The sequence below is a fragment of the Oncorhynchus tshawytscha genome, linkage group LG29 (genome assembly GCF_018296145.1).
Source record: "Oncorhynchus tshawytscha isolate Ot180627B linkage group LG29, Otsh_v2.0, whole genome shotgun sequence".
Classification (NCBI taxonomy): Eukaryota; Metazoa; Chordata; class Actinopteri; order Salmoniformes; family Salmonidae; genus Oncorhynchus; species Oncorhynchus tshawytscha.
Genome location: NC_056457.1, coordinates 4,334,019 through 4,357,159, shown reverse-complemented (window position 1 = coordinate 4,357,159; position 23,141 = coordinate 4,334,019). Strand labels below are relative to the sequence as shown.

The 23,141-nt window shown below is 42.3% G+C and overlaps 1 protein-coding gene across 1 annotated transcript in view; it reads left to right on the top strand.

Moving 5' to 3' along the window:
* Positions 1-330: 330 nt before the first annotated feature.
* LOC112228031 (cadherin-12-like) overlaps positions 331-23,141 on the top strand; it is a 207,040-nt gene continuing 184,229 nt past the window's right edge. The window contains exon 1 of the mRNA XM_024393152.2: positions 331-677. The gene's annotated coding sequence lies outside the window, so the exon portion shown is untranslated. The remainder of the gene's footprint in view (positions 678-23,141) is intronic.

The window sequence follows — 23,141 nt, the reverse complement described above, 5'->3', positions numbered from 1 at the left end:
TCGGCAGCATTATCTGTGTACACATGAGCTTGGAAGAGACACCATCCCCAAGTGGCACTACTGTCTCTCTGATTAGAATATCCCCCAGTGACCACAGTACACATCACTGCCACTCTCTATGCAGAAGAGAGGGCTCTCCAGATCCCTATAATCTGCTTGATGAAGATCCCAGTGCTCCGGGGACCTGACAGGGGGCTGCCTCACACCAATCACGGCTGCCCCTGCTCCCAGCGTAAACGCAAGCCCTTCGCCACTGAGCCAGTCAGTGAGCCAGTCAGTGCTCACAAACCCTCGCTCATTCTCTCTCCCGCTCGCTCTCATACACTCACACAAGCTTGCTCTCTTTCACACTGCTCTGCCACACTTTCTCTCTCACTCGTCATTTTAAAACCACAGGGAGACTCCTACATTCTCTCTCCCTGTTTTGTACCTCTAGCGGCAAACACTCCGGCATCAAGTCTGGCGTGGGCAATAGGCTTTGCACAGAAAATGATCATGAAAGAAAGATACCAAAGACAGAGGTAGAGGTAAATGATAAAAGAGGAATCATAGAGAGGAGGCAAAAAAAGGAGAAGAGAGAAGAAGCTTGTCTTGTATTCTACACAGGGAAAATAAGCTTGGAGGATAGTTTGACTGCTTGGATTAAGCTGGCTTTTAAACAGTGTGAATCAATCAAGGTATGTGTGCTGTTTACTTACCTCTTAGTTGGAGTGTTTTTTAAATATTTTTTTTTTTTAAATGTAGGCTAGGTTGATATTGGGTATATTCCGCCTCCAAGTCAATAATGAACAAACTGAGTTATAGTGTCAGAAACTCATGGTCATTTCTTTCACCCCGCTGCTGCAGCTGCTGCAAATGGCTTTCAAAGCCTCCTTGATGCCAAAGATTTTTTGAAGCTATAAATGTTTGACTTGCGTTTTATTCCCCCTCCAGCCAAATCAATACATTATTAGATGTTATCCCCACATGCTATTTAGAAGTACATATGGTGGAAGCAGAACCAGCGGGTGTCCTTGAAACAGTTTTATCAGAAAGAGTTTGATGGAGACAGGAGGCTTGTGTTGTGCTCTGTTCTGTTCGGAGTGCAGGGTCAGTCATATTGAACAATGTCTTTCAGGCATGTTTGTATGGTCTTTGGGTCAAGGCAAACCTATTGATTCATTTATAGATGACACAGGAGGTGTCAGTGAATGCAGATTGGCAACACAGGCAACGAAACACCACTCACTGGGACTGTGTTATGCCCCCGTTTTATAAGTCATAGTGAGCCATTTTGGTTCATTTGCATTTAAAAGGAAATATTGCCTTTCAACTTGGTGTTGGAAAGTGTTCAAACATTGGTTATCAAACCATAGCCTGTCAAGTGGTTTGGGCAACTTCAAGGTGCTGATTTCAACACTGACTTGAGGGATACCAAAAAGCAAATGCCAATTTTGGGGGGATTGCATGTGGTTCAGCTTCACAACGCTGTTTAACACTCTTGTAATGAGATGAAAACAACAAATTGCATCACTGTATTTTGTAAGATCATTTTTGTTAGAGATTCCCTTTACAGAACATCTGAGTCCCAATAAGTTCCAATCGCTTCAATTGTACAAATAACTGCAAAATTAACAGTAAACATAAAGGTGTGAGTTTTTAATTTGCACTTTTCAATCAAAACACAACACAGCCTGCTTTGGAATGCTCACATCACAGGTATGACGTGTTATAATGCATATTATAGCCCATGTTTACATATGTACATTTATAAATGTACTTAATGGATTAAAGTATTTATTGTGGTATCCATCGAGATTAGTACCAACAAACTGAGTTGATATGAAAAAGGAAACACACCAGGGTTGGGCTCAATTCGTATTGAAGGAAGTCAATTCAGGAAGCAATTTGAATATAAAGTTCAGAAATGGTCACATTTTTAAAATAAATACCTTCTACTTTTCAATTTATTGAGAAGTCATTTTAAATAAATGTCCTTTTTTCGATTATTGAATTTGGATTTTAGTTTAGTTCAATTACTTATTTTAATTCGATTCGAGCCTTGCAACAAACACTATCTGATATGCTGCATTTGGAATATGGGCTCACAGATGCACCCTGTCCCTGTTCATTCTACAGTAGCAGATGCTTACTCTGGTGATCTGTAGAAGGTGAGATGAGGACAACATATTAAAGAGCTACACTGCTACACCACCCATACCCGTAGGGTTTACATGTGGGGAGATACAGTGCTTGCCTTCAGAAAGTATTCATACCCCTTAACCTATTCCACACTTTGTTCTGTTATAGCCTGAATAAAAATAATAATACTTTCTCAACAATCTACAAACAATACCCTTTAATGACAAAGTGAAAACATGTTTGTTTTTTTGTTGCTTTTATGAAATACAGAAATATCTAATTTACGTATGTACTCACACCCCTGAGTCAATACATGTTAGAATCACCTTTGGCAGCAATTACAGCCGTGAGTCTTTCTGGGTAAGTCTCTAAGAGCTTTGCACACCTGGACTGTACAATATTTGCACATTCTTTTTTTCTAAATTCTTCAAGCACTGTCAAATTGGTTGATGATCATTGCTAGACAACCATTTTCAAGTCTTGACAAATATTTTCAATCAAATTTAAGCCACAATGTGACTCAGCCTCTCAGGAACATTCACTGTCTTCTTTGATGAGCAACTCCAGTATAGTTGGACCTTGTTTTAAGTTATTGTCCTGCTGAAAGGTAAATTCATCTCCCAGTGTCTGTGGGAAAGCAAACTGAACCAGGTTTTACTTGGTCACATTTTTTTCAGAATTACTTTAGTGCCTTGTTGCAAACAGGATGCATGTTTTGGAATTGTTTTATTCTTTACAGGCTTCCTTTTTTCACTCTGTCACTTAGGTTAGTATTGTGGAGTAACTAAAATATTGTTGATCCATCTTCAATCCCTGAACAGTTTCCTTCCTATCCGGCAACGGATAGGAAGGAAGTGTGAAGTGTTCCAAAAACACATGTTTCACATGCAATGCATTTTTTTAAACATAACTTTTATTTAACTAGGCAAGTTCAATTCTTATTTACAATGACGGCCTACCCCGGCCAAACCCGGACGATGCTGGGCCAATTGTGTACCGCCCTATGGGACTCCCAATCACAGCTGGATATCATACAGCCTAGAATCAAACTAGGGACTGTAGTGACACCTCTTGCACTGAGATGCAGTGTCTTAGACCTTTGTGCCCCTCGGGAGCCATTCCAAGAACATGTTTCACATGTGAAATTTCATATTTCATATTAATGAGCTCACTTAACTGACAGCTCTTTGAAACGCCTATGTCAAGAAACATGGATGCAGTGTTGCAGTAAAATAATCTCAAGCTAATTTGATGATTCACAAAGCAACTCAGACAACATTGAAATTACATCATTAGCTAGGTTTCCATTCAACTGGTGACAGATTTGAATGCAAATATTCTAAAATCTGCATAAATAAAATAGTTTTTTTTTCCACAAGAGGTTTGTTGCCATCAAATTGACTTGTTGCAGATAAGTCTGTGCTTGAGGAAACACATAAAAAATAACTTCTGCTGTTATAATCAAAATATGTGAGTTAAATGGGTGTCCATTGCATTCTCATCTCAATGATTCTGTCACACAAAAGAATTATGCGTTACAAAGCAAAAGTTCCGACTCCGGTATTGGTTTGTGTGATCTAGCCAACAGCTGGGTAAATACAGTGCGGGTATAGCCTACATGATGAGATTATTATGGACAAAAGAGTAAGATCATTTTTATTTGCCAAGCGACAGCCAAGCATCGATCATCATGTCACCAGAATAATAAGACCCTCTATATTTATTGGAAAAGCATCAAGCTCATCACCTTGCACTTTCACCATCCTTTGAAGTTCATCATAATGTATTTAATCTGTAGCCTAATAAACTGCATGCTTTCCAGAGACGTAGGAGGACCACACAACATGTCATCGCGTTTACTTCAATATGATGGTTATCATATCAATATTTGCTCACATAATTAGTTTTACAGACACAAAAATATCCCATGTTGTCTAGCATATTTGGTTTATGTAGACATTTGGAAAGAATACCGTCAAATTGATGTTTCTATCAGGCCTTTCGGATTTTTTTTATGACCCTTTTGTTCCATGCTGGCTGAAGACGTAGCTAGCCAGTAACAAGCGAACACCAGATACAGATGAAAGAGTAGAAATGTAAGTATATTTGCCATAGACGAATAGTGTAAACTTTTAAATATATGTGACACAATTCAGGAAACAAGGTATATGTTGCAAGTCACAGGAGAGCCGTTTGAACGTACAAAATATTTTTTTTAATCAAAATGCGTTTTTTTGGCAGAAATGCCTCCTCGAACATGTGAACTTTCATGTGCCTTAATAAAAAATTATTATGCCAACTGTAAATATGAATAAAGTTGTTAAATTAAGAACCTAGTTGATCTAGCCAAAGAAAATGTCAGAAACCTTCCCGCTAACCATGATTGGCTGGGATAATGAGTGGGCTGGACATGCCGAGAGATGAGTTTCATCTTGTGTCTATAAAATGAGCTGCTCATTATGTGAAGATAATCCTTTCTACTGCAGTTTTTTCTAAAGATATAACATTAGCCACGGAGAACTGCAAATATGTTGCTACTGCTCTCAATAACATTGCTGACTTGAATTTATCAGGCGCTATCGACAAAGGTCAGTGGGAAAAAGTTGTGATGGACTACTTTCTGGAGGATGATCGTGCCATGCTGACTCTCTCTGACTCTGAAAATGAATCAGACGACGAGCAAATCCCTGATTTAGGTAAAAACATTTTCATTGAAGAAAACATTGTAGAGTCTTCTGATGACGGTGATGGGGAAGAAACGGAGATCAATAGTTTTGTTGTCACAGAAGAATTGTACCGAGTTTTGAAATCATTGGAACACAACTGGCCAAACAAGCTGTGCAAACTAAACGGAAACAACAAAGGACGTCTTATTTGATGAAAGGGGTTGCAGTCTGCCGTGAATCTTTCATTCATGTATACGGGTAAGAATATAGCTATAGTTTCAGATATTATATGTTTCTAATTTTGTCAGAGTTGTTGTTTTCATTGCAAGTTAAGTCTTGCTGTAAGTTAGCCAGCTAACGTTAATGTTGAACCTTACTTATTTGGTTAACTGTAGCTATGACAATCGGTTTGTATTGTGAGTAACGTTACTCTATGGATTGGGATTGTAGTTATTTTTTTTTCAGCATCAGTAGAACACGCCTGACTCTCCTCCACCAGTCATACAAGGAGAATGGTCTAATGCCCCCTATCAAAAAGAGAGGTGGCCCAAGAAAACAAAGGCAGCAGCACTGTCATCAACTACACGCACCATTTCTTCAACTACGGAGGTGGGGAAACACTTGTGGACCTGAATTTTGATAACTGCGGTAATCATAACAAGAACAAGTTTGTGCTCTGGCCTCATCAAGCAGCGATTCAGAAAGACCAGAGTGGACACTTTGTCTGAGATTGCTGGTGTTGTGAATGACAGCACTGTGACAGGGGTCAACATCCCACAGCTGGTTGGACTGGAGGAAGGTATGGCTGGCAACAACACCTGACTCCGTACTTCAGGCCGCTGCCACAGATCAAGCAGTACCAACACTTCAGGTGAAGATAATTTTCATTGCATTGCATGAGGTTATTTTTCTTATCTAAACTTGGGAGGTGAATTTGTGTTGTTCAGAGTTGTAATGTCTTCAAAAAATGTTTTTTTTATTCCCTGTTTAACAGCTTCGATGCTCTGGAGCTTGGTGTTGTCGCCAAGGAGCATTCAGACTGTCGGGACCAGGTTTCAGCTGCTACGCAATGCTGACATCCTTCCTCCCTTAGATGGTGTGCCTGAACAAGCACCACCTGGACTGGACCCAGCAAGACAAACTTATCTTTTTGAGATCAGTGAGTTTTGCGACAAAGGAGGCAATGGACATCACATGCCCTGCTCCAAAGTCAAGGGCATGACAGAAACAGGCTCACCGATATAGATTCCCTTGTTCATGCGTGGTTCCGACGGACCAGTCATCAGCACTATCTGCAGTGCCTCTATTCAAATCCTCTCTCTTAATTAACTCACATGCCATACGTTGCTGCTACTATTTTTTTATCCCCCTGCTTAACCACTTTACCCCTGATTGTATGCATATAACTACCTCGTCTATCACTGATTATCACTGTTATTGATATTGTTCTTGTACATACTGTATATATTATTTTGACATTATCTATTTCTGATATTGCTACTATGCAAGTAATCATTTGGCTGTACCGTTTACACTTTCTGTAGAGACCCATCCACTTTGCAAGACTTAGCAAAATATTGTATATATAAAATGAATAATGATATGTGTGGTCGTAACATGATTTTGTGACATACCACAACAATATCATGTGAATGTATCAAGCGTCCACCACATAATATATAGTGCATCCACATAAATATATGGCGCATGCATCGGTTTATGTTCTGTACATGTGCACCTCACTTAGGTTTCAATTCAGGTTGCATGGCCTTAATTATGTATGGAATACTATGTGATAAGTGTGTGTGTGTAACAGTATGTAAAGTATGCTATGTACTGTTGTGAAGGCATTTGGGCAGTGGTCAAAAGTACTTAGGTAGTACTTTAAAGTATTTTTACTTACATATTTTTGGGGGGTATCAGTACATTACGTTACGATTTCTTTTTTTGGCAACTTTTACTTCACTACATTCCGATAGAAAATGTAATTTTTACTCCATACATTTTCCTTGACACCCAAAAGTACTTGTTACATTTTGACAGGAAAATTGTCCAATTCACATAAGAGAACATCCCTACTGCATCTGATCTGGCATAATCACTAAACACAAATGCTTTGTTTGTCAATTATGTCTGAGTTTTGGAGTGTGCCCCAGGCTATCCGTCGAAAAAAAAAATTGTGCCATCTTGTTAGGAATTTGAAACGATTTATACTTTTACTCAAGAATGTAAATTTAGTACTTTTTCCACCACTGGATGTGTCGGGAGGATATAGCATTTCTTTCACATGACCCATCAATTTAGACAAGTGTGTCTGGGTAAGCGTCATCTAATATTCATAAATATTTTTATCTTGACAGTATCTGTTTACATGGAATGTGTCCTTATTGTAGGCTACTACCACTTTTCGTCTTAATCTTCACTACACTAATCACTGTTTAGCACATGACCTCATTGTGATCCTTAAAGAGATGGGTGAGGCTGGCTTAAAAGAGGGCGTGAACAATGCTGAATGGGTGTAGACATAGGAGAGCTCTCCAGTAGGTACCAAAAAATATTCAAAGGCCCTTTTCTCAAAAGTGAGTTTACAAGTGTATCAACTACCAAAACATAATTAATTTTCCATTGTTCCTCAAAAATGCTTGTATGATATACCATTTTGTACCTATTGAGTCTATACTTTTATCCAATGTAAAAAAAAAAACGTTTTCATATTTAGCTACATAAGACTGAATTCCAGGTGGTGAGTCACATATTTGCTGTAGAGGTCGACCGATTAATTAGGGCTGATTTCAAGTTTTCATAACAATCGGAAATCGGTATTTTTGGGCGCCGATTTGACGATTTTTTAAATTTATGATGGGTAACGCTGCTTCGATGGTGGCTGTTGTCGTTGTGTTGCTGGTTCGAGCCCAGGGAGGAGCGAGGAGAGGGACGGAAGCTATACTATTACACTGGCAATACTAAAGTGCCTATAAGAATATCCAATAGTCAAAGGAACCTCTAGTGACTCCCCATCCCGCATGAGGGAGCGTAATCATCGACTGACACTAATTAGCATAACGCAATGGACATAAATATTCCTAGAAAATATTCCTATTCATGAAAATCACAAGTGAAATATACCGAGACACAGCTTAGCCTTTTGTTAATTACCCTGTCATCTCAGATTTTCAAAATATGCTTTACAGCCAAAGCTAGACAAGCATTTGTGTAAGTTTATCGATAGCCTAGCATAGCATTTTTATCCAGTTAGCAGCAGGTAAATTGGTCACGGAAATCAGACAAGCAATCAAATGAAATAGTTTACCTTTGATGAGCTTCGGATGTTTTCACTCACGAGACTCCCTGTTAGATAGCCAATGTTCCTTTTTTCCCCCAAAAATATTTTTGTAGGCGAAATAGCTCTGTGTGTTCTTCACGTTTGGCTGAGAAATCGCCCGGAAATTGCAGTCACGAAAACACCGAAATATATTCCAAATTAGCTCCATAATATCGACAGAAACTTGGCAAACGTTGTTTATACCCAATCCTCAAGGTGTTTTTCAAATATCTATTCGATAATATATCCACCGGGACAATTGGTTTTTCAGTAGGACCGATTGGAATAATCGCTACCTCTGTATTTTACGCGAGAATCACTCTGGGAGCATCAGGTGTCCACTTGCGCAATGTAGCCACTTACGGGTATTCTTCAACATAAATGCATAAAACTACATCACAATGCTGTAGACACCTTGGGGAATACGGAGAAAAAGTAATCTGGTTGATAGCCCATTCACTGCTCAATAGGGACGCATTGGAACGCAGAGCTTTCAAAAAATGAGGCACTTCCAGATTGGATTTTTCTCAGGCTTTCGCCTGCAACATCAGTTCTGTTATACTCACAGACAATATTTTTACAGTTTTGGAAACTTTAGAATGTTTTCTATCCCAAGCTGTCAATTATATGCATATTCTAGCATCTTGTCCTGACAAAATCAGGAACGTTATTTTTCCAAAAATGAAAATACTGCCACCTAGTCACAAAAGGTTAATGAAATACAAATGGTATAGAGGGAAATGGTCCTATAATTCCTATAATAACTACAACCTAAAACTTCTTACCTGGGAATATTGAAGACTCATGTTAACAGGAACCACCAGCTTTCATATGTTCTCATGTTCTGAGCATGCAACTGAAACGTTAGCTTTCTTACATAGCACATATTGTACTTTTAATTTCTTCTCCAACACTTTGTTTTTGCATTATTTAAAACAAATTGAACATGTTTCATTATTTACTTGAGGCTAAATTGATTTTATTGATGTATTATATTAAGTTAAAATAAGTGTTCATTCAGTATTGTTGTAATTGTCATCATTTCAGATAAATGTTTTTTTTTTAAATCGTCCGATTAATCGGTATCAGCTTTTTTGGTCCTCCAATAATCGGTATCAATATCAGCGTTGAAAAATCATAATCGGTCGACCTCTAATTTGCTGACACCCTACAGTCCAATTGTGTCACCAATCTATATAGCTATATAATCCACACCCCTCTACAAACACGCCTTCTCCGATGTTGGATACAATGTGGTAGTTATTTAAATTAGGTAAGAGGATATCTGGCAAAAAGTTCCTATTAAGTTACTGGAATTTGCACAAAAACCTCTTTAAAGTGCAGCAGATTTGAAACACATACTCTTACAACCTTAACAGAACAAAGAGTGCCGCTACTCAGCACAACCATGAAATGCTTAAACTGCTACAACACGCCCACTGATGATTGGCACAAATACATATATATTTGACCACAGCCCCAAACATGCTAATGTACCTCAGGTAGATTGCCCCTGGTGATGCGTTGGGCAGACCACACCACCCTCTGGAGAGCCCTGCAGTTGCGGATGGTGCAGTTGTAGTACCAGGCGGGAATACAGCCCGACACGATTCTTTCAATTGTGCATCTGTAAAAGTTTGTGATTGTTTTCAGGGACCAAACCAAATTTCTCATCCTCCTGAGGTTAAAGAGGCGCTGTTGCACCTTCTTCACCACACTATGTGGGTGGATCATTTCAGATTGTCAGTGGCACCCCTCTCCCAGGGCCCTCATCTCCCTTCCTGTAGCTGTCTCGTCATTGTTGGTAATCAGACATACTACTGTTGTGTCATCTGCAAACTTGATATTTGAGTTGGAGGCATGGGTGGCAACACAGTCCTGGGTGAACAAGGAGTACAGGAGGGGGCTGAGCACTCACCCTTGTGGGTCCTCTGTGTCGAGGATCAGCAAAGTGGAGGTGTTGTTTCCTACCTTCACCACCTGGAGGTGGCCGTTAGGGAGTCCATGGCCTAGTTGCACATGGCGGGGTTCAGATCCAGGGCCCCGAGCTTAATGACGAGCTTGTATGATACTATGGTGTTGAATGCTGAGCTATAGTCAATAAACAGCATTCTTACACAGGTATTTTTGTCCTGATGGGATAGGGTAGTGTGCAGTGCGATGGGGATTACATCATCTGTGGATCTATTGGGGCGTTAAGCAAATTGAAGTGGGTCTAGGGTGTAAGGTAAGGTAGAGGTGATATATGTTCCTTAACTAACCTCTCAAAGCACCTCATGACGACAGAAGTGAGTGCTACGGGGCAATAGTCATTTAGTGAATTCCCCTTTGCTTTCTTGAATGCAGGAACAATTGTGGTCATCTTGAAGCAAGTGGGGGCAGCAGACTGGGAAAGTGAGAGATTGAATATGTCCATAAACACACCAGCCAGCTGGTCTGCGCATGCTCTGAGGACTCGGCTCGGGATGCCGTCTGGGCCGGCGCCTTGCAAGGTTTAACATTCGTAAATGTCTTACTCACGTCAGCCACGGAGAAGGAGAACCCAGAGTCCTAGTTTGGGTAGGTTTAAATAGTCAAAGTGGGTACAATATATCCTGTACACTTTCTGATGAACTCAGTCACTGTATCCATGTATTTGTCTTTGTTGTTCTCAGAGGCTACGCGGAACATATCACAGTCCGCGTGATCAAAACAATCTTGAAGCATGGATTTCGATTGGTCAGACCAGCATTGAATAGACCTTAGTACGGGTACTTCCTGTTGCCGAAGGGAGGTCGGGGGAGGGCCTTGTAGGCATTTCGAAAAGTTGAGTAGCAGTGGACCAATGTTTTTCCTGAGTGAGTACTACAGTCAATGTGTTGGTAGAACTTCAGTAGCGTTTACAAAGTTTACGAAGTTCGGCATTTGAGTGTGAGGTATTCCAGGTAGGGTGAACGTTGGGACTTGAGCTTCTGTATGTTATCACAATAACACCATGAGTAGTTAAACATCAAACATACACCCCCACCTTTTTTCTTCCCAGAGAGTTCTTTATTCCTGTCTGCACTGAAAGGGACAGTATATCCCGAGAGAGCCATGTTTCTGTGAAACTGAGTATGTTAAAATCCTTGATGTATATTACTCACATTAGTGAGGAATATACTTTGGAAGTGGTGGATGGTGTGCATGTTATATTGTCCTGGGGGTACGAACAAAGGATCCAATTTTGGAAAGTTGTATTCCTCTGGAAGGAGATCCTCGCCCTGAGCTTGTCTACTTTATTATCCAGATACTGAATATTAGTGAGTAATATACTTTGGAAGTGCTGGATGGTGTGCACGTCTCTTGAGTCGGACCAGAAGTCCACTCCGAATACCTCTTCTCCGGTGACTGTGTTTTGGAGCAGCCTCTGGAATAGGTTATATTGCCCTGGGGGTATGAACAAAGGATCCAATTTGGGAAAGTTGTAATCCTGCACGTAATGCTGGTGAGTTACTGACTCTCTGATATCCAAAAGTTATTTCCGGCTTTATGTAATAACGCAAAAAAAATTCTGGGCCAATAATGTAAGAAATAACACACACAAAAAAAATAGTACAGTTGCTTAGGAGCTAGAAACAGAGCTGCCATATCTGTCGGCTCCATCTTACAAACTGCAGTGATGATCATACCTTATATAAAGCACCACAGAATGTGTCATAATACCCATAAAACCTCGTGGTCAAAAAGGGAAATGGTTCAAATCATTTTTCCACAATTAATTTTCACATAGGGAAGGGCTGTGTTCCATGTAGGCTTGCACTGGCGTGAGTCTTCTAGGACAAGGTGACTTTTAGCAATATATTCACCTGTATTTACCCCTCCCCCAAATGATAATCTAATTAGCTGCTAATGTGGCTATAATAAAGAACTACAAATGCCATGATGATCTGGACGAGTGTCACAGTCGTCCTCCTCTTCATCTGAATAGGAGAGGCGAGAAGGATTGGAGGACCAAAATGCGGTGTGATATGTGTTCATCATGAATTTTAATAAAGAAAACACTGAACACTATACAAAAACAGTAAACAAAATAACAACCGTGAAGCTAATGCGAGCTGCGCTGAAACAAGCCATCAGCATAGACAATCACCCACAAACAAACAGTGCAACCCAGGCTACCTAAGTATGATTCTCAATCAGAGACAACTAATGACACCTGCCTCTGATTGAGAACCATACTAGGCCGAAACATAGAAAACCCCAAATCATAGAAAATCAAACATAGACTGCCCACCCAACTCACGCCCTGACCATACTAACTAAATACAAAACAAAGGAAATATAGGTCAGAACGTGACAGTACCCACCCCAAAGGTGCGGACTCCGGCCGCAAAACCTTGACCTATAGGGGAGGGTCTGGGTGGGCGTCTGTCCGCGGTGGCGGCTCTGGCGCGGGACGCGGACCCCACTTCACCATTGTCTTAGTCCGCCTTATTGTCCACCTCCGTGGCTTTCTCACCATGGCCACCCTTCTCAATGACCCCACTGGACAGAGGGGCAGCTCGGGACAGAGGTGGGGCAGCTCGGGACAGAGGTGGGGCAGCTGCTCGGGACAGAGGTGGGGCAGCTGCTCGGGACAGAGGTGGGGCAGCTGCTCGGGACAGAGGTGGGGCAGCTGCTCGGGACAGAGGGACAGCTGCTCGGGACAGAGGGACAGCTGCTCTGGACAGAGGGACAGCTGCTCTGGACAGAGGGACAGCTGCTCTGGACAGAGGGGCTCCGGCAGCAGCGCCGGACAGGCGGGAGGCTCCGGCAGCAGCGCCGGACAGGCGGGACCACCTGCAGGGAGGAGACAGAGAGACAACCTGGTGCGTGGGGCTGCCACAGGAACCACCAGGCTGGGGAGACCTTCAGGAGGCTTGGTGTTAGGAGGAGGCACCTGAAGGACCGGGCTGTGGGGGAGCACTGGAGCTCTTGTGCGCAACCTTGGCACCACTTCCCCAGGCTGGACAACTACTCTAGCCCGGACCCTCCAGAGTGCAGGCACAGGTTGAACCGGGCTGTGGGTAAGCACAGGAGATCTAGTGCTTACTACATGCACCTCTCCCTTAGGCTCCATTCCCACATTTGCCCGGCACGAGTGGAGCGCAGGCAGAGGACGTACTGCACCCTCCCAGCGTCCCGGAGACACAGCACGCAGAGCCGGCGCAGGATACCCTGGACCAAAACTGCATACCGGCAACCAGACCCGCTGAGCAGGCACCATACGCCCTGGCTCGATGCCCACACTCGCATGGTACTTTCGGGGGGCTGCCCTATAGCGCACCGGGCTATGGGCACGTACTGGCGACACCGTGTGCTTAACCGCATAACACGGTGCCTGACCAGTAATGCGTTTTGTTATAATAAGCACGAGGAGTGAGCTCAGGTCTGCTACCTGGCTTAGTACCACACCTCGTCTGCCCCCCCCAAAAAAATTTGGGGGCTGCCTCTCGTACCTGTCGCACTGCCGTGCTGCCTCCTCATATCACCGCCGCTCAGCTTTCGCTGCCTCCAGCTCTGCTTTCGGGCGGCGATATTCCCCAGCCTGTGCCCAGGGTCCCTCTCCGTTCAGTATCTCCTCCCATGTCCAGGAGTCCTGTGATGCTGGCCGTTGTTGTTGCTGCTGCTGCTGCTGCTGTCGTCGCTGTCTTTTACCACGCCGCTTGGTCCTTGGTTGGTGGGTGATTCTGTCACGGTCGTCCTCCTCTTCATCTGAAGAGGAGAGGCGAGAAGGAACGGTGGACCAAAATGCGGCGTGATATGTGTCCATCATGAATTTTAATAAAGAAAACACTGACAATCACCCACAAACAAACAGTGCAACCCAGGCTACCTAAGTATGATTCTCAATCAGAGACAACTAATGACACCTGCCTCTGATTGAGAACCATACTAGGCCGAAACATAGAAATCCCCAAATCATAGAAAATCAAACATAGACTGCCCACCCAACTCACGCCCTGACCATACTAACTAAATACAAAACAAAGGAAATAAAGGTCAGAACGTGACAACGAGACCTCCGAATCAAGGCAAAGGTAAGAATCTCTGGAGTAACTATCTAATGTTAGCTTAATGTAGTTATGAATAAATTAGCTACATTTATTTAAATTGTGAATTCTATGAACTGTCTTGTGGATATGTTTAAAGACACAATACCTGTTAGCAAAGGTGTCAGCTAGAGATGGGATTTGTAGTCTTGCATGTCTACTTTGTTGCAAAATAGCATTTTCAAATCTGAGAGTAAATGGTGCCAAAAATATTGATTTGAAGCTCCTTTTCCGAGAGAGATTTACATGGTATCTGTAATATTTGTGTTGTGGAGAAATGACCAGGCAGGAGACGGGAGTACAGTTAGTTTTCGTTTAGTCAAAACCCCTCATGCTCTACAGTTCCCGGCACCCCAGTGCACATGTGCATTTCCTATTAGGTGTAGTAACGTAACACTGCCGTAATGCATTACTGCTTAGTAACAGCACAGTAACTAATATAAACAGATGTAGATCCCAGATACTACACTCCTCCCCCATAGTGTTTAACTCCCAGAGAACAAGGTAAATATGTTAGGTAACTACTAATGCAATATCTGAAAAATGCATTCTTAAACATTTTTCAACTACTGGGTTGAAGCAGACTTTTCAGAGCCCAGCACAAATCCAGGGGATTATTCTGCCCCGAAGATGGAGTTTGTGTCCTAATAACTAACCCAGGTAATGTCCTTTTTCTTTTCTTTTATCTAGGACATATTAAAATGTTTGTTTTACTGTCTGTTACCTCCTTAACCAGCTCAACTCACAGGTCAAGCTTTTGAGGTGCCCTTCACTGTCGAATAGGATATATCCACTCCTCCTGGGCTTCCTGTGGTGGGCCAGGTTCGGGTGGAAAGTCAGGCTCTGTCTCTCCCGTACGTCCACAGTCAGGAGAATAGTCCTGGGGGTCGTTATTGTTCTTGTTCTCTCGGCATGTCTCTGCTGGGGCGTTGGACCGTAGCAGATGATCCACATGAACGTTGACCTGGCGATGACCATTTTGGACTTGGTAAGTCAAAGGTCCTCTGCGTTGCAAGATCACACCTGAGTTCCACAGGTGCTTAGGGTGTCTGAAATCACGTACCATCACCCTCTCTTCCTCTTTGAATTCTCTGACAGACTTTGAGTGTCTGTCATGAGCTTTCTTCTGCTGTAGCTGGTGCTTTGCCACAGTGCTTGACAATTCTGGTTTCAACAATGTCAGGTGGGTACGTGGTTGGCGTTTCAGAAACAGTTCAGCTGGTGTACATTCCGTTACTGTGTGTGGTGTGTTATGGTAAGTAAACAGGAACCGTGGAAGCCTTTGGTGGGTGGGCACAGACTGAACCTCGAGTCTAGTCCAGGCCTTCTTAAAGGTTTTCACGGCTCTCTCCGCTGCTCCGTTTGATGCCGGATGGTAAGGTGGTGACAGGATGTGCCTTACTCTATTGTTCTTGAGAAACATTTCAAAATCGTTTGACGTGAACGGAGGGCCATTGTCCGATACGAGCTCCTTGACTAGTCCAAAGGATGCAAACAGGTGTCTGAGAAGATTGATGGTCTTCCTGGGTCTTTCCTTGTTTCCTCTGCTATGTCAGAAGCAGATATGGGCAGTTCATCAATGAGAGAGATCTGGAAGACTGCTCTATCATCTTCACTGTCAGAGTCACTATTGCATGGATGTCTTGATAGTGCATCGGCATTTGCGTGATCACTGGATCGTCTGTACTCAATCTCGTAGTCGTAGGCTAACAATATCAGAGCCCAACGTTGCATTCGAAGTGCAGCAAGGGTTGGTATAGCTGATTTTGGTCCAAGGATGGCCAACAGAGGCTTGTGATCTGTCAGCAGTTGGAACTTCATTCCGTAGAGGTATTTGTGAAACTTCTTCACTCCGAATATTATGCTCAGGGCTTCCTTCTCAATTTGAGCATAATTTTTCTCACTTGGTGACAGAGTCCGTGATGTAAATGCAATAGGGTGTTCTTCACCTGATGGTAGAACATGTGAGATGACGGCTCCTACTCCGTATGGAGATGCATCACACGCGAGTCTCAGCTTCATCTCTGTGTTATAGTGGGCAAGCCACTTGCTCTTTAGCAGACGCTGTTTGCAAGTCTTGAATGCTTCTTCGCATTGTGGGGACCAATTCCACTTTGTATCGGCCTGCAGCAGTTGGTGAAGCGGATGCAACAATGTGGACAAGTTTGCCACAAACTTTCCGTAATAGTTCAGGAGCCCCAAAAATGACCTCAGCTCTGAAATATTTGTGGGTGCTGGTGCGTTTACGATTGCTTCCACCTTGCTGTTGGTTGGGTGCAGGCCTTGTGCATCAATCTTGTATCCGAGATACTCCACTGAGTCCTGGAGGAACTCACACTTGCTGTGTTTCATTCTCACTCCGTATTTCTCCAGTCTTGACATCACTTTGTCCAGCACTACAAAGTGCTCTCCAATGGTTGGTGCTGACACGAGGATGTCGTCCATGAAGCACACAACATGGTCTATACCGTCCAAGATCTGATCCATTGTTTGTTGGAATATCGCTGGAGCTGTCGAGATTCCATAGACCAAGCGATTGAATCTGAATAGCCCCTTGTGTGTATTGATGGTCAGATACTGTTCTGACTCCGGATCCAGCTTCAGTTGCTGATAAGCGAATGCCAGGTCCAGCTTACTGAAAACCTTCCCACCAGCTAGAGTGGCAAACAGATCTTCAGCGTTTGGTAGTGGATATTCCTCTGGTAGTATGCAGCGATTTACTGTGACCTTGTAGTCACCGCACATTCTGACGGTCTTGTCTTTCTTTGGGACTACAACAATCGGAGCAGCCCAGTCGCTCCTCGCTACTTTCGTGATTATGTTATTCTTCTGTAGGCAGTCCAGTTCCTTCTCTACTGCTTCCTTAAGAGCATAGGGAACTGGACGTGGTTTGTGAAAGATAGGCTTGGTTCCTTCTTGCACTCTGACTTTTGCTGTGAAGTCTTGTATTTCACCGTAGCCATCTTTGAAAAGTTCTTTGTGCTTCTCCAGCATGTTAGTGAGTGTAGCCTGACTCACTGGTTTGTCATTTCTCAGACTGAAGATTTCTCCCCAGTTCAACTTGATCTTTTGTAGCCAGTTTCTGCCTAGCAAGGCTGATTTTTCTCCTTTAACAATGACAAGCGGTAGCGTCCACTCCTTTCCCTAATACTGGACTGGTACTTGGATCTGCCCTAACACAGGAATAGTGTCACCAGTGTATGAAGAAAGGCGGATGGACGCGGGCTGAAGAGGACACTCTTTCAGTTTTTCTTTGTAGAGTCTCTCTGGAACCAGAGATACAGACGCTCCGGTGTCCAGCTGCATTTGAACCTGTTTTCCCGCTAACTCCATGTTGAGATAGATTCCATCTTTTAGTTGTTGAGCTGTGTACACTGTGAACAGTTCCACTACTGTTTCAGTTGTACCTTCCTCTTCTTGTGCTGCGTCTGACACTTTGTGCGCTCTTGCTGTGCGTTTCGAGGCTTTACACACTCTCTGTAAATGTCCAACCTTTCCACAATTGTGGCACTTTTCCTTTTGGAATCGACATTCACTGTGCTGATGATTATCTCCCCCACATCTGTAGCAACTTGGCTTAGACCTTTGAGATGTGGGCTGCTTTGTTCTTGTGTAACCTTGAGGACAGGACTGAAAAAAGTGTGACTTTTGTGAGCTTTTTTCACCACGTGCATCACTGACCTTGTGAACACCTTTCTGACGTTCTGCATGTCCCGATAGCTCAATAGTATCCCTGTGGGCAAGCTCGAATCCAAGTGCTATACCACAGGCTTTCTTAAAGGTCAGGTCCTTCTCTGACAGGAGCCTTCTGTGATATGCTTCACCTGTGAGACCACATACAAACTTGTCTCGGAGAGCATCATCAAGAAATCGTGCAAACTCACATGTACTTGCCAGCCTTTTCAAAGCAAGGATGTAGTCAGCCACAGTTTCCCCTTGACTCTGGTGACGTTGGTAAAATCTGAAACGTTCTGCAATGAGAATTGGCTTAGGCTTGAAATACCTTGAAAGAGTTTCAGTCAGTTCTGCATAGTTCAACTCCACTGCTTTCATTGGTTCAATGAGACCTTTCAGCAATCCATACTCAGTTGGACCCAAAACACTGAGAAATACGTCTGCTTTCTTTCCATCTTTGATTTCATTTGCAGCCAGCCAACGCTCAAAACGCTCCAAATAGGAATCAAAATCCTCTTTTGTAGCCTCAAACTCTGGTACTCGACCAATGGTTGCCATTTTCACAGTTAATTGTTCAGTTTCCTTATATTCCTTAATTTTCTGAATATTCATCTACTTCTTCACTTCAGAAGTTTCTGCAATTACTTCATTCACTGCACTCATTTGTATTAATGTACACACCGTGTTACGTTCCTTCTTCCTTTTTTTGACAATATTTCTCCACTGAGATCGCCTAATTTCAATGGGTTCAGTTAGTTTTTTTTATTTAACCACCAGAGGGCAGTGTCGCTATTCTGGACTCCAATAGTCTTGCTACTTGGCAGCTCCTGAATACTGTACCCACAGTGCTAGCAGTGCTTAGCCTTCTCTACTGGCGAAAGCAAATAAAAAATAACTGACGAATTACATAATTATTTTGAGTTTCATTACTCACGCAACATTCTTCCCTTCAAGCAATGTCCGTTTATGTAGTTTAATCCCATCCTCGTCGCCACTGTAATATTTGTGTTGTGGAGAAATGACCAGGCAGGAGACGGGAGTACAGTTAGTTTTCGTTTAGTCAAAACCCCTCGTGCTCTACAGTTCCCGGCACCCCAGTGCACATGTGCATTTCCTATTAGGTGTAGTAACGTAACACTGCCGTAATGCATTACTGCTTAGTAACAGCACAGTAACTAATATAAACAGATGTAGATCCCAGATACTACAGTATCAAAACATCACGCCAGGGTAAGCCAACACAAAACAGAGCCCTTATTTTAAGCCTTTTTTAAAAATCCTATATTGGAAAAATATGGAAGCATTTCCCTGTATGAGAGCTAGGTTTTATGTGTATTATGACACCTCCACTGTGGTGCTCTATTCAAAATATCAGATAGAAAAATGTCCCATTATACCTACAAGGTAACAAACTGTACCCTGTGAGTTCATATGTATACCTGTGAAGTGTACCTTGGACTTTTTTGTACCCTAACCATTTGCTTCATTTTTGAGAGTTTGTAAAAACATATTCCAAGCAGAAAGAATGGACCTGGTGGCACTGCAGAAACATCGATGCACTCAACCCAGAGGTTGCAAGTTAAAATCCCCAAAGCATTCATGTATACTCTGTCAAGTGTCCCTGAGCACTGCTAATTTTACATTGATGTTAATCAAACAATTTCCTTGATTCCTGGCAGTTTTAAGCTTTTAGCAAAGTGCAGAAATGTATTATTGCCAATAAGTCTGCAGCCTTATCTATTTTATGCAGCAGGACTTTTTAGGTTTATTTTCACGAGATCATGTTGTTGCATGACTAGTTTCAAATGATCTCATGTTGCTTCACATGTTGTCACAGGATCTCATGTGGTTTTTCCATAAGGCTATTAGATTTGTTAACTATTAAACTGTACATTAAAACAAACTGCAACTGTACACCGCATATGTCACGGCCATCAAAAGAAGTAGACCAAAGTGCATCATTGTGAGCGTACATTTCCCTTTTATTTTAGTAAATGTCACCAACAAAACAACAAATGAAAAACAACCGTGACGCTTACAGGGCTATAGTGCCATTAACAAAAGTCACTACCCACACCGAAAGGAGTGAAAAAAGGGCTACCTAAGTATGATTCCCAATCAGAGACAACGATAGACAGCTGTCCCTGATTGAGAACCATACCCATCCAAAACATAGAAATAAAGAAACACAGAAAACAAAACATAGAATGCCCACCCACATCACACCCCGACCTAACCAAATAGAGAAATAAAACGGCTCTCTAAGGTCAGGGCGTGACAGCATAGCTATCCAATTATCTTTGAATAATCCACTGCACTTATAGTTGTCTGAGAGGCATGAATCTCTGACAACAAGAGAGCAGCAGATACACACATCCCCTCTGAACCAATGCAGTTATGATTTCCAAATGGCACCTTATTCTCCACATCAGGACTGTCCAACCCCCTTCCTGGAGATCCACTGTCGTGTGGATTTTCAGTCCAACCCTAATTTAACACACCCGATTCTACTAATTAGCTGCTCAACAAGACCTTAACTAGCTGGATCAGATACACTAAATTAGGGTTGGACTGAAAACCTACAGGACAGTAGTTATCCAGGAAGATGATTGGGCAGCCCTGCTCTACATAGTATAATACGTATGACCAGAGCCCAAAGGGAGTGCACTATTAAGGGAATAGGGTCCCATTTGGGTCTGAACCAGTGTCAACAGCTCCTCATGGTTCTACCCACTCTCGCTGCACTCCATATAATTTTAATTGAAAGATTGAGTGGTTCTACAAAAAAAGCACGTCCGCAATGCTTGGACTGGGGGAAAGAAAAGGGTCTGCATCACAAATGGCACCTTGTTCCCTTTATAGTGCAGTAATTTAGGACGCTGGTCAAAAGTATTGAACTATATAGGGAATAGTGTGCTATTTGGGATACAGAGAGAAAAGGAGGCTGTTTATGGATGTGTGTCCTTTATCCATTAACATAAGCAGAGCAGAGACCATCAGTCACCTGGATATGCCACCTATCACCACATTCTGCTGAATGTGTCTGTCAAGAGCCTTGGGCTTAAATGGGATCAATACTTGAGATCATTTGGAGTCTCTAGACTCTCCTCCTTGGGCTCTTCAATCTTCGCCCTCATGCAATGGACTCATCTTGACATTGTACTGTGCTAAATTATGTGTGTGGGTTTGTGAATGAGAAGGGGGGAGTGTGTGTGTGTGTGTCCCTCACTGCCATTTGTTAGACTATGGGCATTGTGGTCTCCTTTATACCTTGAACACTCTGTACTACAGTACTTCTCGGAGGGGGAGGATTATACCTGCGGTATGGTAATTTTTTAAATATTAACTCGTCACTGATTGAAATTTGTTGTTTGCATAAACCATTACAGCAAAAATACACTAACATTGTGACGAGAGCGCACTGTCATACCTTCGTCAACTGTGGATAAAACTAGACTTTATTTCATAATGGGATGCTATCTGAAATTTCAGCCACACTTCATAATAGGAGGATGTTATTGCAACCTCGGAAACAAATTAGCATGTTTGTTGGAATAAAAATGATTTGAAGTAGTTGTATCAACAATTGTGTCAATGTTTAGCTTTTTTATATATATATATATATATATATATATATATATATACAAGCCTAAAATTAGGTACCAAACCTTTCATTGTGTCGTTGGTGATCTTTGCAATTTTATTACTTAGTTTTAGGAATATTGAGAATACTTATGAAATTAAATGAGATATAATGTGCTTATTTTTGTGGATCTAGAACTCTACAATGCTCTCGCTGTGAGGAAAATAGACTTGAAGCGTAAACTATGCTGCTCCAAGCGAGCCTCTCAGAAATGCAGCTTTTGGTGCAGTATAGCATGTCTCAAAAATCACCAAGAGTTGTTAAACAGTGGCTCACGTTACAGAGACGTTACGGAGATGTGACAGCGTTTTTTCTGTGCTGCCATTAAGATGCTAATCAACAAAACCAGTTGATTCTGTCATAACAAATCTTTCTGCCTGTGTAGCTTCAGATTTGCTTAATTGATTTTGCTTAAGTGAGCATGTTTGTTTTTTATTTCTATTGTGTATGATGTTCTGCTTTTACAATGTCTAGCATTAAAAAGACACAGGCAAAGAGGCAATGTCTTGGCTATTCAGAGCGTAACAGAGACCCTAGCTTCTGAGTTCCAAATGGAACCTTATTCGATACACAGTGCACTTATTTTGACCAGAACCTGCAGACCTTTAAGACAAGGCTCAGACAATCAACTGCATGAGACCTAAATATCTCAAATTAAGGTCCTGCCATGATGGATGACCCTCTGTCTCCAGGAGATATTGCGCCCCGTTTCCCCCTGAATGATGGGCACTACTACTCTGCTGCACTTTGCAATTATTTATATAGATTTGTCTCCATTACTTTGTCAGGTTTCTGGAGTGGTACATTTTCTGCCGTGTGCTGGAACCTCTTGAGAGAGGAGGAAAACCTCCCCTAATATTTTCCAAATCATTTTGGAAACCACTCTTAATTCACATGACATTGGTTTAGTTTAAAAATCAACTGTAACGTTACCGCTTTCTGATGCCATGGGGGTTTACTTACATAGGATGAAAGAAGAACAGGCATAAAGTTGCATGTGTGTCTATCTGTTGACCATGTAAACTGTAGGTTGTAAGAGTGTGGTGCAGTGGGTTAGCTAGCTGGATGGCAAGCTAGCAGGCCCAGCAGATATGGCCAAGCCTAGTCCTCGAAGGACCCGGCTGGCTGGGAGATGTGCCGACTCTGCAGGACAGAGATTATTGTGTGGCCGTATCAGAGTACTCCTTTCTCCCACACCGTCACCGCATGGTCCTGGCACAGGGGACAGAGGCGAAGGGAGAGAGAAAGGCTTTCCCTTTCAGACAGAATGTTATTGACATAGCACCCCTGTTCAAACTTATCTTTTATATTCTGTTCTATGGCATTGTGTTCCATTTTATTATGTTCATTCTGTTCCATTCAAAATGGTTTCTGGGTGAAGTCTCGGCAGCAGTTTATAAGTATCAGCTACTGAATGTGTGCATTGAAATGTGGAGACAGAATCCGATCCATTGTCATTCAGTCAAGTTCATATTGGTCTTCCTCATACACTTTTGACTGCTGAATTATTTTTTGACTGGCAAATAATTACATTAAAGCATTAGCTAATAGTCTTCAAGTACTGTTTTTGAACACCACAGCAGTGTCTTAAAAATAGCAGTCACAGCAGAAAATACCCTAAGGTTTCTGTGTCTTTGAATAAATGTTGTTCCATGCCTGTG